We start from the raw sequence: 19,386 nt of genomic DNA on the forward strand, positions 1-19,386 counted from the left end.
CGCTGCAATGGGATGCAACATGGGAGACAATACAGGATAAAGCAAAAAGAGGCTGAATCTCAAACAAGGATTGTGGGCAATGTTGTCACGGTCAGCGATCCAGTGCTGTGTTTATGATGACAAGCTTGGGTGGACGTTTGGAAAGTAAATTGGACCCTATAATTGTGGTTGGTATTTTATTCCCTTTGAAGACTCGATAAAGAAGTGCCTCAAGTTGTGCTGCAGTATGTGCTGCTTGCTTTCTTTTAAAACGAGGCAGGGTAGTGCCTGAAATAGAGAATTATTTCCAGCTACGAGGTGTATCGAAGTTCACTATTGCCTCTGAAGTAGTGATCTCACTGCAATACCATTAATGAAGTGATCAATATGATAAACATGAAGATACATGTAGAGGGCATAGTGGTCTTGATGGAAGTAGGCGGCAGCATATTGGAGGGAATACCAAATCAAAATGGAAGCCACATTTACTTTAGGTCCAGAAGAAGGATGCATACCTGTTCTCTGAGAACAGATCAGGTTTTCCAATTCAATATGGTTACCGCACTAAGTTCATTTTGCTACTATGCACTAGCAAGGGTGCTGGGAACATGGTCATCTTGAACAGGTGTAAGTCATGGGCAGTTAATGTCTGCCCCAAATTATGGACTTGGAGCAGTGAATGACTCTGGGCCCCCCTCCAATACTTTTACCTGGTTCCCATACCTAATACAGGCCACTATTTCAGAACAAAACCCAGGCTCTGCTCAGAACCATACCCCCACCTGCTTGGGCTTGGTTTACCACTCTGGACTGGACTGCTCTGCACCACACCTGTCTATGATCCAAATCAGAACACCCCCAGAACACCTATAATATCCCCCTGCACACCCTCTACACCCCCCAGATCTTTGACCTTTACTTCCTCTTTCTAGTAACATCTGCATGTGTCCCGTTCAGCGCCTTGCTCCTAACCTTGTCTCATTTTCTATCTATCTATATTTAGCTTAAAGTACTCTGCCACTCTCCGCTTGGTACCTCTTTCCTGCTGTCATGTGCTCGAGGAGACACCTAAGCAAGCCAACAAATACTATGACACCTCCACACACCATTACAGTACCATATCCACACTAACACACACAATCCCATCGCATACAACACAGATACCACACACACACACACTTACACCTTCACAAACCTACACATACACACATGATGGAGAACAGGCGAGTCTTGTAAATGGAAGAGAGCGAGGAGCGCGCAGGAACGTCCAGAAGTGCTGCTTCTCGGCCCTGGGAACCTTTTCAGAGGTGGACCGAGAGCGAGAATGGAGAAGCTCATACTGAGGAATGAAGGAACAAAGTAATGCCGCGCCAAGGTACGCTTTCACGTGCTCCACCGAGGGGGAAATGTTAAAAGCAGGAAAATCACAAGCCAGGTGAAGGCCAGCTCAACAAATCACTCATAATGAAACACCTCCCAGCAGTGCTTAATTTGTAAATAAAAACCTGTCGTTGCCCAAAGCCCACCCCCTAAACACGCGGCTGCTGCATTTAAATGTGCGAGCGTGGAATATTGAGGCAGCGTAATGCTGAAGCCACCTCGGGCCTCTGCATTCCATATAAAGCCACTCCCTCCCCTTTCAGCTCACTCTTGCAGCTTTCTGCTTTCTCCCATTGTGACGCTTTTTCGTTTTTCTCTTCCTCCGTCTTTCCCATATGCGTCTTTTGCTCGCAGCAAATGCTTGAGGCAGAAGACTAAGCGCCGGGGCTCAAAAATAAGTGCCGGTGGCCAGCACCGGAAACAACAAGCACAAATTAAGCACTGCCTCCCAACGATCCGTAAGGAAACCACCCTGAGATCTCTCCCTTGTTCTTGCCGGAACAAGCGGAAGGGGAGGCTACGACTGCAGGTGAGTGGGGCCTGTGGATGTGAGGAGATTGTGAGGAATCTGCAACCGGAGTTTGGGAGTACGGGAGCCGTGAAATGTATCTGGCCACGTAGCACGCAGGGCGACAAGGAGGGGACAGCATCCTAGTGTTGCACCCCTGCTAGGATGATAGCTAAGCGCAAGGGGCCACTGTAGGTGGAGAGGGTTGGCCACTCCTCTGTTTATTGCCCTGGGTGTCAGGAGGGGGGAAGTAGGGCCAAGTGGTCTCATAAGGGGTCATGTCCCAGGGCTAGGCATCGTTGGCAATCGACATTAACGACCCACCCTCCCAGCAATAAAAAAAAAAAAATATATATATATATATATATATATGCATATATATATATATATATATATATATATATGCATATAAATATATAGAGAGAGATATACACATACATATATGCAGTATAAAAATTAATATGTATATATATTTATGTATACAGATGTGTATTATATAACTTTCTTTTACAGAAGACCCAGTCGCAAGGCGGAGTTACAGGGTGATCCTAAAGCTTTAAAACAACCTCAAGGGCTTCAGCTAGTGGATCTTGGAGCCAAAAAGCAATTCCTCAGGTCACTGGGAGTCTTTACAGCAGGGCACAGGATGACGCAACAGCACTCTTTAATCCATTGAGGGACAGTTGAAATCCTGAGCAACTGTGGAGACTGGCCGGGGTCTTGCTCTGACTTGTGAGGAGCATGACACAGAAGTAAAGAGGAGGGGGGTAACCCACTGTAAATGAATAAGCTGTAAAAATCTAAGTGTGTTGGTGCTGAGAACACCAGCAGGACAGCTCTAGATTCCTCAGGAAAGGTGTCGGACGTTCAAGGAACTCACCATCGACACCTGGATCACCAGCAAGCTAACCCAACCTGTGTAATCAATACACTTGCAACATATTTTATCCACAAACAGTGTCACTGGCATTTATTATGTCGCATGCATTATACTGTTGTAATTTCAAGATCCTCACATCCTCAAAGGACTAGGGGTAGCAACTCTAAGCTCTGAACCTGAGCCGCGAGGCGGCAGCCTGTGTGCGGCAGCGAGATGGTCTGTGCAGTGAGGGATGCCTGGTAGCAAGAAAGCAGCAAAGAAAGAGGCATGGGCACAACCAGAGAATGCAGCTGGCTGGCTGAATCGGGCAGAGACACACTTAACTTACTTTCATACACTGCTCTGGCTTCCCTGTTTTCTTCCATGAGGCTGCCGCAACCACCCGCAGTGCTGGCACTTCCATGCCTAGGCTGCTTGCCTCGCCTCATCTGGGCTCCTTGCCCATGTCTTGTAAGGACAATCTTTAAGCCCCCCTGTTACCACATTAAGCTCATCAAGCTCCTCTGCACCTGGCTTCGGAGGCTTCATCAAATCAATTTTCCTCACTCAAGTCTCAACGAAGAGACAAAGGGGAAGGGGGCCAGTGAGGCTACATCCCACTGCAGACAGGCGTACTGAGACCCAAGGTGCGAAAGTGGCCCGGCTTGGCCAGGTGCGGCTTGCAGCTGGGCACAATCCCGCATCCTCAAAAATCCCCCCGCCAACCCTTGGCATCAACTCCCATGCCACTGCAGTAAATAGCCAAGTGGAGCTGGTGAGGAAATGGGACTGAGATTTGGTTGTATACCCAGCAGAACAGTCAGCCAGTACCAAACATCCCAACCACACCAGCATGCTCATGCCACCCTTCTGCTTCTAGCACAAGGAATAAGGAGATATGCAGAAGTGGGTGAGGTGGCATTGAGAGGCTGGAGCACAGAATTCACAGTATTGGCTTTATCTCTCCTTCAGTGAAGGATCTTGTCCACCAGATCACCCACTTAAATCGTCAGGCAGGGCTGTAGAGCGCAATTTGCTTTCTAGAGCTTGGCAAGCACTGCAGCTGCGAGCTCTACGAACCGCCCAGCTTCATGGAAGGCGAGGGGTGGCAGCAGCTTCCTGTAATTAAGGCATGCTCATGCCTCCCTCGCAGCCACAGCAGAGCATTTAGATGGACAGGGGTGAGGTGGCATCTTCATCAACTACATACCAGATAACTTCATGAGTTCTGGGAAGGTCAGGGGGACGGCCCCCCCATCACCTCCAAGGGGGAAACGAGTTAGAGATAACTGCTTCCCAGACCAAGCAACGAAACGAGTGAGACGCAAGTCCAAGCCTAAATTGCAACCCACAGAGGAGCCCTTAATAAAGATCATGGGCTCAAGCCAAGAGGAGAAGTCAGAGACGCTAGGGAACCGCTCAACCTCCTCCAACAAGCCAGTTACAGGTGCCATTCCAAACAAGCTTGTAGTCTGTACAAAACAGCCAAAAATCTACTTAAAGTTGAGTTTTCTGAAGGACGCAGGCTCAGTCTTATTTTTGAGCAACAAAGGGCTTACGGGGCTGCAGACTTCCCTACTACCCTTATCATCAGCAGAGACCATCAGTGCTACCGAAGTGGAGCTCCTGCTCTACACCCAAAGCCTTCTACTAACTCACCAATAACCTGTCTAGAAGGGAGCCCAAGACCGTCAGTGCACTTCCCTTATCCAGCAGTGAATGGGCTTTCATCTGACAACTCGTGACCCAAGTAGCAAGAATTATGGGAACACTCCCTGCACTCAACCGCCCAGGGGGTGCATGGTTTCCCTTGATCCACTGAGGTACAAAGTTTGGCTGGGAAGCCCCCCAAGACGGGGGTCGTCTTACTCCACCTTAACAACACAGGAAACTCTATAAATTATCACACCTCCTCCTGGAGGCTCCGGGGCCCAGGCTTCAGTAGCCCATGAAGCCACAGAAGAAAAGGATCACAGGGCGCTCTCATATTTAAAAACACCAGAGTGGGATGAAATATTGGTAACCTACTAACAGGATCTTCACCAATCACCCCAGGCCCCCCGGTTGTCCAGCCCACATGGCGGAGAGGAAGGTTCAAGTGCGATAAAACAATCATTTTTGCACAATGTCTGGGTATCCCTTCTTAATACAGTACAGCTATCTGTGGAGGCTTTACAGTACCAATCAAACAAGAAGGACATCCAGCTTTCCGTTCTCAAAACCCTGCTCATCTTTGAAGCTGGGACAGATGACAAACTGGGGGAATTAAACTCTCATTGAACGTGTACAGTCGGATACCTCACTGACACAAATAAACTGCCCCTGCACAAATATCATGAGCTATCAACTCTCCCCATGATGCTCAATGCCCCTATATCTGACTTAAAAAAAAAATCATCCTCACAAGGGGCCTTGGCCACAGGGCTGCAACCATCTTGCTCCAAGTTACCAACCTGTCAGTGCCACACACGCCCTCTCCAAACTAATGGAGAGTCCAGTGGAAACGCAAAGCCTATCTTTACACCAGAGGAGCATACTGCAAGGTCTGTGGACTCAGCTTAAACCCAAACCCACATAGCAGCAGCATCAGGGGTAAAGCATCGGGTCCTGTTCCATCTGAATAATCGGCAGGTGTAGATGATCTGCACCCTGGTGTGGATACAGCTGTGAATATAAGAAACAATGCCAAGTACAGATGGGCACAAAGGTGGAAGGGATTAAATAAAAAGCTTACCACCCAAAAGGGAATGTACCCTCTGTTCAGTATAGCAGCAGAACAAAACGGGACAGCCCTCCAAATTCACCAAGAGCAAGGACAAACCCCCCCCGCAACAACATCTTAGCGGTTGAAGATACACCCGTGGAAGAGGTCTGCACCAGGCCTAAAGATACCAATCCCTTGGCTACACAGCCCCAACAACCATCCTTGGCTGACGTCAATTCCAGAAGCACTATGGAACTGCTAACTGTCAGATACCACCACTGGCTCCACTGAGCATCATTCCCCCTCCCAAAGGAGCATACGTGGGAGCACAATGGAGGCGGCCCCTGCAAACAACATCATCACCAGAATCGAACAGCAAAAGCACATTGGAAATGAGCCCAATTCATCTACGAGCCACATTAAGCCCATAACAGAACCATGCACAGGGCTGGAACTTCCACTCCCACCTTGCAAAAGCCAAAAGAGTGCACCTAGGGCTGATCTTGAAACAGAAGCAACTAGACCTAACCAACAAGAGAATGTATCGACATCTCACCAACGTGTTGGGGACATGAAAACTCCTTCAATATTCTGCTGCACCATCAAGTCAACAACACAGTGCTAAACTTCATCTTAGAATATGTCTCTAGAGGAAATCATAATGTGCTGAACAGAGGCAATATCCTTCGACTATTATCATCAATCCCACCATTAGCTGAACTGAGATCAGTGTATCTTGTGGCAGTTGAATATGTGCGGACAGAGGAAGCACCGAGAGGGGAAGCAACAAAGGCTACTTGGACCACGACTGAAATTGCTCAGAGAGTGCTCTCGGAATGGTACACCTTTGAGAGGTGGGGTATAAAGATTTCTCCACACTATTAACCAGGATACCCCCTCCCTCTTCTCTCCCCCTGCCAATCAAGAGAGTGAGCCCTGGTACAACAGGCAACCATCTCCGTGCTCAAGGGGCCAAGGGGAGCTTCATCAAAAGAATTTGCAGCACTCAGTGACCAATGGGTTCTGGCAAGAGATGGAAATGAGGCATTGAATAAGGGTGTGAAGTGAGCCTCAAGAGCAATCAATCATCTGCTTGCCTATAAGAAGATGACAGAACTTGGCCCAAGGGCCATCTGATGGGGCTGGACAATGTTCTCTGCACTTGTACCACTGGAATATTAATGTCCTTGCTACAAAACTAAATGATCCAGGTTTCCATAAGTACAGGGGAACATTTGCCATCATCCTCTTACAAGAGACCTGGCTTACTAAACCTGCCACCTTCAAGATTTTATGAACTCTTTTGCTCCAGCTGAGAAACAGTCCAGGTACAGTCACCTCTAAGGGGGTTTGGCAAATACGTCTCTACAGGGGTCGCCAAATTCCCAGGAGTTAATGCAATTGAATGTGCCATCTCAGTTAACAATGCAGAACTCAACACGGTTCTTATCAATGCTTAAGTCTAGCCAAAGAGTAGGTCAAAGGTATCCAGGCAAATGGTGCAGGTACTCTTGAGGTTCACAGAGGAGGAGGGCTCTTCACACCTTGTCATCTATGGGGACTTAAACCTGCACATAGTGAGCTTCTTTTGAAGCAATATTGTAACAGTCCAATTGTCACAGTGGGAAATCCCTGTGCACAGTAGGAAATCTTTTGGGGCCCAAAACAAAATTGGAAGCCACTTGCTGGATGACCTTGAACACCTCAGTTTTAGGGCATTGAATGGCAGGTTTACAGGATACAATCCACTGGTTGCCACATATCACTCCAATTGAATTAGTTCAACACTGGTCTACACCTTCGTCACTCTCCCACTATTTCAATATGTTTGTGCATATCAAATTAGTGACAGAACTGGCAGTGATCACCTTCCCCAGGAGGTGACCTTGTCATCTGGCTTATTGCTCTGAGTTATATCAGGGAGGTACTGGACACCACTTATACTATCAACTACAAGCAAATTAAGACCTCATTGGTTACTATCAGGGATTTGCCCCAGACTGAAGCTGATATGCTACAAAAAACTAGGGCAGTGACTTGTGACAATGTGTCCATGTGGGAGCTCCTCACAGAAACACTCAAGGTTACGTTTGCAACATTGGTCAAGGCCAGGTTCGCTCACACAGTCCACAGTAGCAATAGATTTACACCACAAGCATCACAACTTGAGCTCCTTAAAAAGGCGGTAAACAAATCTCTCAGAACTCTTAGCACCAGTTTTCTCACATATCAGGAATTTGGGCGTACTGCCTGCCTTGTGGAGGGGCTCGATAATTTTGCCCATCTTCAAAAGTGGTGATAAATCTCTGCCAACAAACTATTGTTTAGTAGCCCTGATCAATAACAAGGCTAAATATTTTCCTGGGACCTTGCTCGAAGAACTATCACTCCTCAGCAGTTCTATTATCCAGTTCAATCAGACACGCTTTTAAAAAATATCAGGTACTACAACAAACATTTTGGCAATCTCTCTTGTAATGGATGCAGCCCAGGGTTCCAAAATGCCTGTGTACTTCTGTTTCATTGATTTTAAAGCAGCGTTTGACCACATCGACCGGGGAAAGCTTTGAAGGAAGCTTGTAAAATGGAATTTAACTCAAGCTCTGCTGAACATGCTTATCCTGCTCCACAAGGACACATGGGTGCGGGTGAAGCTGAGCACTGGAACACACTTTACTAGGGAAATTCCAACGACTCACAGTTTGAAGGAGGTGTGTGTCCTTCACCAGCTCCTTTCAATCTCTGTTTGGCAGACCTGACACAGAAGCTGCAATCTTGCAACTTCCACACAGATTGGTTACATAGTTACATATGAACCTTTGCAATAAACAACAGCTCAACACACAAGATACAGTTTCTTTGTTGACGGCTGCCAGTAGCCTCCATTAATTAAAAAAAAAACTTTGTTTAAAGGGCTCCATGCATAAGCAAACAGATCCTGTGCTTAAACAAACAATAAAAAAATGAATAAAAATACTACAGGTAATGAAAACCATTAGATTTACTATAGAGATATGTTCTACACCCTGCAGTTGTAGGTGGGTGGCCGGGTTAAAATGACCTATCTTTAGCGGAGCTGAACCCAACGGATCTGTGCCTCACAGGAGTGACCAATACTAATCGTTGCTTGTTCAGTGCAACAAGACGGCAAGAGACCGGTACGTTGGCTAAGTAAAGTATGAGTGCAAATGGCAGAAAGAGTGCACCCCGGAGGCCAGCAGAGTGCAACAGAGAAGCAGACCTCTTAGAGTTGCTCTCATTCAATGATCAGAGACAAGCGGGCCTCCCCTCTTAATTGCAGCAGAATTGTGCACAAGGTTAGCCTACCACTGGCCCCAACATGGCCGTCCTTTTAGGGGGTATTGTACTGCTCTGGTTTAAGTCACTGCCGGCACAGCAAGGTGACCAGGTGTGCTGTGGTACATCATTTTTCCCATCTTCTGCAAGAATTTTACAAAGCGATTGTCAAGCTGAGGGTCAAGTTCAAAGCTGGCCAGGACAGCCTGCCTCCGCATGTGTATACCTCTTTGGTTAAAGGGGACTTTTAACAGCTGTCTCCTTGCACCCAGCAGTGCTTTGCAGGAGCACACCAGGTGAAGCAAGTCTTCCTTCCTGGTACCACATAATTGGCAAGTGTCAGTAAGGCCCTTCCACAGGCAGGTGGAAATGAAATTTTGAAAGCCACAACCCCAGCCAGTACTTTAGGAAGTGCTCCTTAACAAAGGCTGGATATCCAGTGTTAAAATTATTTTGTGGGCCAAGAATTTTATACTTAATTAATATCACCCATCTGTGAGCTCTTTGCGTCAATGTAGCCTCAGCTTTGGTGACGGAGAGGATTTTTAGTGATTCCCAAACCAGGTTCTTAAAGACCTGATCACTCATTTGTGTATCCCAGTGCTGTGTGAGCCCTGTTTTTGATAGTAATTTCCGAAGATAGGCCCTTGCTGGCGACAAGCCTCAATCCTGCACCTCTTACCATAGGAGGTGAGGGAGCGTAGCTCTTATACTCAAAATTAACATGAAATGTTTATGAACTAATGCATAATAATGTCGCATAGAAAATGTATTAATGGGTTTTTGCTAAACGTGCTCTTGAAATGTGCCCACGGGGAGTGTCCGTCAATATATACAATGATTAATGAAATTGATTAATGATGAAATAATGATGCGCTAATGAATGATTTTACACTAATATTAAGAATTATATGTTAAGGTTTTGCTAATAAATTCACTAGGCTTTAGTTAGCATGAGTTGAGGCCTAGCTGCCCGGTTTCATATTAAATGTGTTTTTCTAACGTGCAGTGTGCTGACTTGCTGAAGGACATGAACTCGTACTTTTCCAGAAGCTAGAAGATGAGTGTAACCGTAGTAGATCCGTTCTCATGAAATTCGACTTGCTCAAGGAAACATTCTTGCTGAATGCAACAGTGTAGACTCCTTACAGGGACAAGGTCGCCTAGACCGGTATAGACAATGGAACCACTGACTGGGGATGCGAGAGGACCACGAGAGTATGAAATCATACCGGACATTCTACCCGCTGAAGACGTCAATCACAAGAACCAATAAACTACGAGAGAATTGTTGTGGGGTGACAATTTTAATGGTACCACTGGAGAATTATTGGATGGAGATAGTGGGGTGCCAACCCTGCCCAATTAGAAATTAGGGGACTGTACAACAGAAAAGGGATATAAACCTTTGACACGAGGAGCCATTAGGAGATGCCATTGTGAATCTTGATATTACCCAGAGACTTGGTCACTTTGCATAAAGACTTTGCTATTTGACTCTTTAAACTATCCTAACCTTTACTTTGCCCGATCTATACTTCTCCTCCTTATGAGGGAAGTCTCCCTACTTCCCCCGTCTTGCTGAACCTGGCTGATGGCGAATGCACTGATGTCCTGACGACGAAGATTGACTCTGTATGCTGACCCATTACGGAGGGTAACTATATGATGATGAAATTGTAATTGTCTGTTTGCCTTTCCTTTCTAGGTACCAACTGCTTCTCTTGACAGAGACCATAGTTAGATGTTTTACAAATTGGTGTTACTAAATTGTTTTGCATGAAGCCCAACATGCCAATGCTAATTCGAGGTTAGTTAATGGGTTCACTAAACGGACACAAATAGACAAATGACTGAATCAGTGCTTTGTTGTATGACGTGCTAATTATACTCTGCTAAGGTTAACCTGTGTTGACATTGTGTTATGTTCTAATGTTCGTGATCTTTGCTTTGATGAAATCTTATTCGAGTTGCCATATCATGACAATGCTGATGTGTTTCATGATTTTGAGACTAATAAACTTGCTAGTAGAATTGTAATCAATAGGGAATAAACTTCATAAAATCATACTAAACTGGTGTGGTTATTCATGACTGAAAGATCATGGTGATTCTCGAGTCTTATTGATGACGTTATTGACTTATTGATTGACATGTTGATTAGCTATCTCGTCTTAAAGTGTCTTCAATCAGGGTCAAAAGATTCATCGGCCTAAAATGAGTCCCAGGGTGGATAATTATCTAGATTGGGACGCGTTACCAGTTCTGGTAGCAGAGGTTGGTTTGGCCCTTTGGGGGCCCTAGGACAAGGGACCATTGTTTAAAAGTATTTTCAAAATAATGCAAATTGGAGGTATGATGTGTCTCTGAGTTCCCCATGACTTTCCCGGAATCTCGGAGCTTGCCTAAGTGAGTTGGGTATGTTCTCGGTGTTCTAGCATGTGTGGTGTAGAATTCGCGCTTGCTCAGCTTAGGCATATCGCAGGTGATTTGTAAAGTTTGTGTGAATTTAGGCCAGGTAATGTTCTAGTAGGAGTGGGCGTACACCACAGTATGAGAGTAGGGAAGTCGGCGAAATTCATGTGAATGTGGCGCTTTGTGCTAAAAAATTGGCCACGTGGTGGTTGGTGATGTACGGACCCGTCGTGGTCTAAGACTCCGGAGTATATTGAGAAGTGTATGAGACACTTGGTTTATGTTGTAATTTGTGTGGTTTAATAGGTCAATCGGGCGTGGTTGACAAGTCGGGTTCGAGTCAAATTGTGTGAATGAAACCTTCAATGGAGATTTGGCAAGTTCTAAAGTGCACTAGAACGAACCATTGACAAGTCGAGAGTAGGATTTACGGGTCGAATTCTGCTTGCGAGTGCGGGAGCTGAGAAGGAGAGAGTAGCAGCCGAGGCTTCAAGTGAAATTTCTGTAAAGTTCTGAAGCATTTGTGTTGCCCTTCCTGTAGTAAACCGGCAAATTTGGATTTTTGTTGTTAAAGGTGCTCGCAATATATTGCATTAGTTTCTGTGTGAGGAAGACAAGCCGCAAGACTTTGTCAGCCGCAGTGTGTGTGAGTGTGACGTAATTGGAGCCGCGCTGGGATAGGTCAGTTGCCGAGAGTGGTCGCGCACGGATTGGTAGCCGTCCGTGAGAGGCAGTTGGTTGAGAAGGTAGGCAAAGAGTGTTCTGGGAAATAAAGTCACTTCCTGATTAGATTCTAAACAAAATAAAAGACGCAAAAATGAAGTTTTTCAAGGCTCTAAAGAGTGTCTCGAGGGGAGATACATACATCACAGCGAGTGTGGGGGAGCCCACACTGCCAGAGGATACTCCGGCTTATACCGTAATGGAGGAGAAGGGAGTCGCGCCATGTCTTTGGATAAAGCAGTGGTGCAAATTGACAGAAAAGGAGGTATGTTTGGCGTTCCCAGAATACGGAATGTTTAATATAAGAATTTTGGAGAATTTGCGGAGGGTGTTAAGTGAGCAAAAACCGCCTCCGAGACCAGCTCAATATGAGGCGTTATCGGTCTGGGATTTATTGGCCATACAACATAGGCAACAGAAATTTGTGAGGAGAATGAGAAGAGCAGAACAGACTCTAGCGGAGGCTAAATGGGATAATGAGACCAAGATTTTGAGAAGGGGAATAGTAGACAGAGTTAGGATGTTTCCTGCAATAACTCAAGAAGACGAGGTACAGGGAAAAAAGGCCACTGGTAAGACAGACAAGAGATCTAATAAGCCAAAGGAGACTCAGAAGTCTTGGGCAGATGCAGATGATTCAGACGATGAGGAGTTTCTTAATCAGTTGTTACATGATCGTCCGCCACCATATGCCATGAATGATAATGGACCAAGTATTAGTGCAGGTCCTGAAGATCTGTCCCAAAATCAGGGTATCATAAATACAGCCCAGACAAGTAATACAGTTCCGATACAGAATGATGTTAGTGTACCCACTGCACCAGACACGCAGATACAGTTGCAGCCACCACCAATTCAGAGGCTCTATCCTGATGTCCCAGTATTAGAGACTACTACGAGTTTGATGGTGCCGCCTGATCCGGTATACAGAAAATCTAAGTTAGTACAGATTGAGCCAACTCCACAATTGCTGCCCCAGCCGCAGCAACAGGTGGTTCCGAGTTACACTTCGGTCTCAGGACCGCAGTCGGTAGCCACAGCACCCATGATGAATCAAGCTATGGGAGTTAATGCTCCACAGGGTTTGGGAGTTGGACAGACACCAGCTGCTATATCATTGCCAATCACTGTTGGTCCGCCAGTACCGCTGTATGCGCAAGCTAAGCCCAGCGTATGTGACCAGGGGGTAATGACCCAAGAGGCGATCAGAGGAGAGTTCACAGGAAACTTGCAGGGAACGACACAGGGAGGACAGACAGCTGAAGGTTCTAGATCCTTGTTGGAATTCAGTCCGATTGGGGCTCCTTTGGAGACAATGAGGCAGGCAGGGTTGGGTGCACTGACCCCACAGGTGATGAGTGCAAATACAACACAGACATCAATGATGCAGTCTGGAAATGTCTCGTTGCAAGGCTTGACAGCGCAACAGTTGAATGAGTGGTTAGACAAGCTCAATACTCCACAGACTACCTCAGAGACTGCAGAAAGATCAGAAAGAGAGGAATACCTGAATTTTTTAGGCTGGGTGTGGAAGCCACAGAATTAGTAGAAGGAACAATGGGGGTGAACAGATTAGAGTCATACACGGAAGCAGAATTGAGGTTTTTGTGCCCCAAAATAACCAAAGAATTGAGCAGGGTGCATCAGAGGTTGACAAACCTAGCAGACAAATACGGCATAGACTTAGACAATACTAAGCATTTGAAGAGGAGTTATAGGTTAGACTTCGAACCTAAAGAATTTGATCACATGAGATCCACAGGAATGTAGGTGCATCTTAAAGAGATATTGCAGAGTGCTCAAATTTGGGGAGCATTAGAGAAGTGGGAAGGCATCTGGGCAAAAAAGAGAGATAAGGAGAAGGGTGACTGCCCGGAACTGAAGCAGGCGAAAGCTGCACCAGACACGGGGACAATAAAAATTTTACCAATGAGAGAAACAGCTGGAGGGGTTCCAGTCCATGTACCGTGGTCTAGAGGTGACATCCTGTCATTCACGAATGATTATCCCAGGTTGAGGGAGAAGCCGATAGAGTGGTACCAGCAGATGGATAGGTTTGTGAAGCTTGCGAAATGTCTTTGGGAAGACTTAAATACCCTGTTTGAGATCATAGTTCCAGCAGATTTGTGACTTGAGTGCAAGAGTGGTGTGGATTGGCCGACAGAGGAACCGGCAAGGGATAGAATTACTGGAGCACCGTCCTCTGAAGTGATGAGGTATTATCATAAGGTGATTGAATTCTTGAAGCAGAAGGTGTCTCCGAAAGTTACTGATTGGCAGAAAATTGATCGAACGTCACAAGAGGGCAAAGAGTCGATACATGCTTACCATGAGAGGCTGTTGAAGGCATTCAAACATTATAGTGGTACTGAGGTCATAGAACTGAAAGACATGAATCATCTTGTGTTCAGATTTGTTGAAGGACTGAGACCAGAGATTAGCCAGATGATTAAGAATCATTTGATCTGTTGGCAGGCGAAGCCGATTGATGAGGTGTTGCAGTATGCAAAATACTATAGTGACGAGATTGAGCTGAAACAGAGAAAGTTGAAGGAGAAAGTGATGGTGATGCCAATTAAGGCAGCGCAAGCGGGGATGCAAGGAAATGGAGTACAGCAGATGGTACAGCAGCAACCGCAGGGACATGGAATGTTTCAGGCACAACCGAGAGGACGAGGTTGAGGAGGTTTCGTGAACCGTGGTCCAGATTTGAATACTGTTGTGGTCCAGAATGATGTGCAAGGTATGAAAAAGGTGTTACCATGTCACGCATGCGGGGGCGTGGGGCACTGGAAGCGGGAGTGCCCAGTGATGGTGCAGGATGGTATTGTTCAACAAGCAGTGATGTCGGTACATTTCAAAATGTGAGGGGTCCAAAAGTGAGGGGTCAAAATCCGAACTTCCAGAATAACATGGTGCAGATGCAGGGTCTCCAGCCCAGGCAACAAATGCAAATGCCACGTGTTCAGCCAACAGCAAATGCAGTTACCATTAGTTCCAATGGGACAGCAATTGGTGATGCTTCCGCAACAGGTCACAGGTCAAACAATGAGTCAAAATAATACAGTACAACAGTTCCCATTGCGTGGTGAGGATGGAATAAACGATGAATGGTCGGATGATTGTTCAGATAGTGAGGAGTGCAGGCTTGCAGCGTCCTTAGAAGTAGATCAGAGGGGACCTTATGTAGAGGGAAAGGTGATGAGTCATAAGGTTTCATTCCTAGGTGATACAGGGGCTACACGCTCTACAGTCAGAAGTGCAGAGGTTCCGAAATTGCCACTTTTGGGGCGTACCATAAGGGTGGTAGGAGTGGCAAATCAGTTTCTGACAAATCCGATTACAGATCCGGTCCAAGTTGAGATTGGTACCTTCCAGGGATTACATAGATTTGTATCTGTGACTCGAGTCCCGTGTCCCTACTGGGAAGAGACTTACTATGTAAGACAAGGCGTTCGATTACCTGTTCCAGCAAAGGGATTGAGGTGCAGACAAACAGTGATGATGAAGGGGACGATGGTCAAATCTCAGAACCAGAGACGGAGACCGCTAATGAGGAGTACCCTTTGATAACCTTATTCCCGATGTTCACAGTGACTGAATTACAGGGAACAGTGACAGAGAAAGTGTGGGACCTTACAGGAAAGGAAGTGGGATTAATAAAAGGAGTAGAACCAGTCAAAGTAGAGGTAAAGCCAAATGCAGTGTTTCCCCGGCTACCGCAGGACCACATGGCACAAGATGTCCTTATACAGGTGACGCAGATAATTGCAGACTTTATAAAGCAAGGAGTCTTAAGAGAAGTGATGAGCAGCCTGTGTAATTCACCAATAATGGGTCTGAAAAAGCCTTGTGGGAAAGTTCGAATTGTTCAGGACTTGAGAAAAATCAATGAGATTGTGGTAAAATGTTGTCCCATAGTGCCAAATCCAGCCGTGATTATGTTTCAAGTTTCATGTGATGCAGAGTGGGTCACAGTTGTGGACCTGTCTCAAGCATTCTTTTCGGTGCCTCTTCATGAGGACAACCAATTTCTCTTCAGTTTTAAATCCCTGGACAAGGTTTACAGTTTGGTGTCAAATTCCTCAAGGGTTTTCTGAATCACCTTCCATCTTCAATCAGATATTGAAGAAGGACTTGGAGTCATTAGAATTGCCTTTTAGTTCGACTGTAGTACAGTACATTGATGATTTGTTGATTGTGTCCAGAACGAAAGATGACTGCAGGCACGATACTATTGCCTTACTGAATCATTTGGGAAAGAACGGACATAAAGTGTCCCCAAAGAAACTACAGTACTGTCAGAAAGAGGTGAAGTACTTAGGTCACCTGATTGAAAAAGGGTCGAGGAAAATATCCAAAGAAAGGGTGACAGCCATACTGCAGATGAATCCCCCGACAACTAAGAGAGACGTTAGGATGTTTTTGGGAATGGTGGGCTACTGTCGTCAGTGGATTCCCAACTTCTTGATTATCTCCAAACCTTTGGCGGGATTGACTGTCAAGGAGATTCAGGATGGCCCGGGTGCCATAACCATGTCCGAGAAAGAGATGAAGGCATTCATGGAACTGAGGGAAAGCATGTGCAGGGCACCAGCTTTAGGTATGCCTGATTACACAAAGCCTTTTGTACTGTTTTGTCATGAATGTGATGCTTGTTCTCTGTCTGTCCTGACACAGGTCCATGGAGGTACAAACCGCCCAGTAGCATATTTTTCAGCTACTTTGGACCCAATCGCAGCAGCCTTACTGGGTTGTTTGCGTGCAGTTGCAGCAGTTGGTCAAAGCCTCACTCAGTGTGAAGGTATAGTGATGGGACATCCCTTAACAGTAATGGTGCCACATTCAGTTGAAATTCAGTTGACCCGAACAAAGACGCAGCATATGACGAATGCTCGCCTAACTAAGTATGAAACAATCATACTAGGGTCACCAAACGTATCTCGGAAGAGATGTACTGTGTTGAACCCGGCAACTTTGCTTCCTAATGATAATGCAGATATTGACGATGCTGAGGAGGTAGAACATGATTGTCTTGAGGTAACGGATCTGTGCACCAAACCGAGACCCGACATTTAAGATACCCAATTGGAAGAAAACGATTACATTATCTTTGTTGATGGTTCATGCCTGAAGGACAGTAGGAGCACTGAGAGCTGGATATGCTGTGTGTACAATCTCCGGTATTCTAGAAGCATTCTGGCTCGAAAGAGTATACTCTGCTCAAGTGGCTGAATTAATTGCTCTTACTAGGGCATGCCACGCTGCTGAGAACCTAAAAGTCACTATTTATACTGACAGCAGATACGGATTTGGAATTGTCCATGGATTTGGCCAGTTGTGGTCACAGAGGGGTTTCCTGACCTCTTCTGGTTCCCCAGTGAAAAATGGTGAAAGAATTAAGGAATTGTTGCACGCGATTCAGTTACCTCTTGAAATTGCTGAGGTGAAATACAATGCTCATGTTAAATCACAAGACTTTGTCTCAATGGGGAATGGATATGCAGATCAAGTCGCAAGGTTTTGTGCATTGAACTGTATATCGTTTCAAGACCAGTGGGAATTGTTACCTGAAACTGAAAATGAAACATGCTCAAGTTATGCATTGAGGGTGGTTGACACACTAGATGAGTTAAAATCATTGCAGGGACGTGCCAGCAAGGAAGAGAAACGCTCTTGGCTCAAAATGCAATGCGTACAGAGATCTGATGATTTATGGGTTTCAGAGGAGGGGAAAATGGTTTTGCCAAACAGCCTTTTGTCACAGTTTGCGAAGTTTTACCATGGTCAAGCACATGTTGGGAGAGACGCAATGATCAGGTTGTTCAAAGTCGATTGGTTCAATCCAAAATTCAGACAAGCTGCAGAAGTTATATGTCACAGGTACATTATCTGTCAGCAGATGAATGCGGGAAAAGGCACTGTGGTGAATTTGAGCCACATTGGGAGAGCAGGAGGTCCATTTAGCAGAATGCAGATGGATTTTATTGAGATGCTGTATGTGGAGGTCTGAGGTACGTGTTGGTGATTGTGTGCATTTTCAGTCACTTGATTGAAGCTTACCCTACACGTAGGAACGACAGTCTCACAGTAGCAAAGCTGCTGCTCAGGGAGTTGATACCACGTTTCGGGTTTCCGATCTCTTTAGAATCAGATAGGGGAAGTCACTTCAACAATGAGGTGATTAAGCTCTTGTGTGCTGCATTGAACATTGAACAGAAGTTGCACTGTAGCTACCTCCCTGAAGCATCAGGACTAGTGGAGCAGATGAATGGTACCTTGAAGGTTAGAATGGCAAAGATGTGCGTAGCTACGAATTTGAAATGGCCAGATGCATTACCCTTAGTGCTGATGTCAATGAGGAGCACACCCGACAAGAAAACAGGACTGTCTCCTCATGAGATTCTTATGGGCCGAGCTGTGAGATTGCGCGCAGTGCCTGCAAATGTTCTTGTGAATATCACGGATGATATGGTGTTGGATTACTGCAAGGGTCTGGCTGACGTGGTCCGCTCTTTCTCTCACCAGGTGGAAGCTACCACATTGCCACCGATAAGTGATCCAGGTCATACCCTGAAAGCCGGTGATTGGGTTGTTGTCAAGAAACACGTGAGGAAGTCGTGTTTGGAGCCACGTTGGAAGGGGCCATATCAAGTAAAACTGACAACAACTACTGCTGTGAAATGTGCAGGTCTTCCAAATTGGATTCATGCCAGTCACACAAAGAAGGTGACGTGTCCAACTGATGAGGAACTTTAATTGTCCAAAACAACAGCTGCAGAAAAGGAAGTCTCAGGGCCGTAGAGTAATCAAAGGGGAACTGAGACTGAAGGAGAGCCCGTTGAGGACGGCTTAGTCACTCAAGCAGCAAACGAGAGCCAGAGGGGTGACAGTGAGCCTATCTCAACTGAGGCACCAGGAGAACCGACCCAGAAAGAGGGTCTCCCAGAAGCAGACGGATACAGGTTTGCGGTTGAAACCCTAACAGACCCTGAAGGTGAAGGAGGTGAGGCAGAAGGAAGTCAACGTGTTCTGACTCCTCCTGAGCCGCTTGCAGATCCATCAAGAGAAAACACCATAGCACAAGAGGAGGGCACTGTTCAACATCCTGAAAAGCCGAGCAGTAAGAAATCCCTTAAAGGAGACAACTGGCCGGAGCCACAAGCTGCAAAGGAGAGAGTGATCCCTAATGAAACAATAGAGGAAGAAGTTGACACAACCAGGAAAGAAGATCTCAGTGAAGGAGAGTTGCAGGGTGATCGCAAACTGAAAAGAAAGAGAGTTGCAAACAGGAGGTATGCAGGTCCTGAATGGGCATATGCAACATCAGCTGATTGGCAACAAGAATTCTTGGCATTCTGTTTTGATCGAGAAATTCCAGGTCAATACTACGGCACCTGAATTCAACCATAGAAAGAGACTGTGTTAAGTGGAAATCAAATAGAGAAAGAAACCTGAGATAAGAGACTGATAAATTACCAGATGTGACACTGTTAACCTGAATTGACTCTGAAAAACCGA

The sequence above is a fragment of the Pleurodeles waltl genome, chromosome 9 (assembly GCF_031143425.1).
Source record: "Pleurodeles waltl isolate 20211129_DDA chromosome 9, aPleWal1.hap1.20221129, whole genome shotgun sequence".
Taxonomy (NCBI): Eukaryota; Metazoa; Chordata; class Amphibia; order Caudata; family Salamandridae; genus Pleurodeles; species Pleurodeles waltl.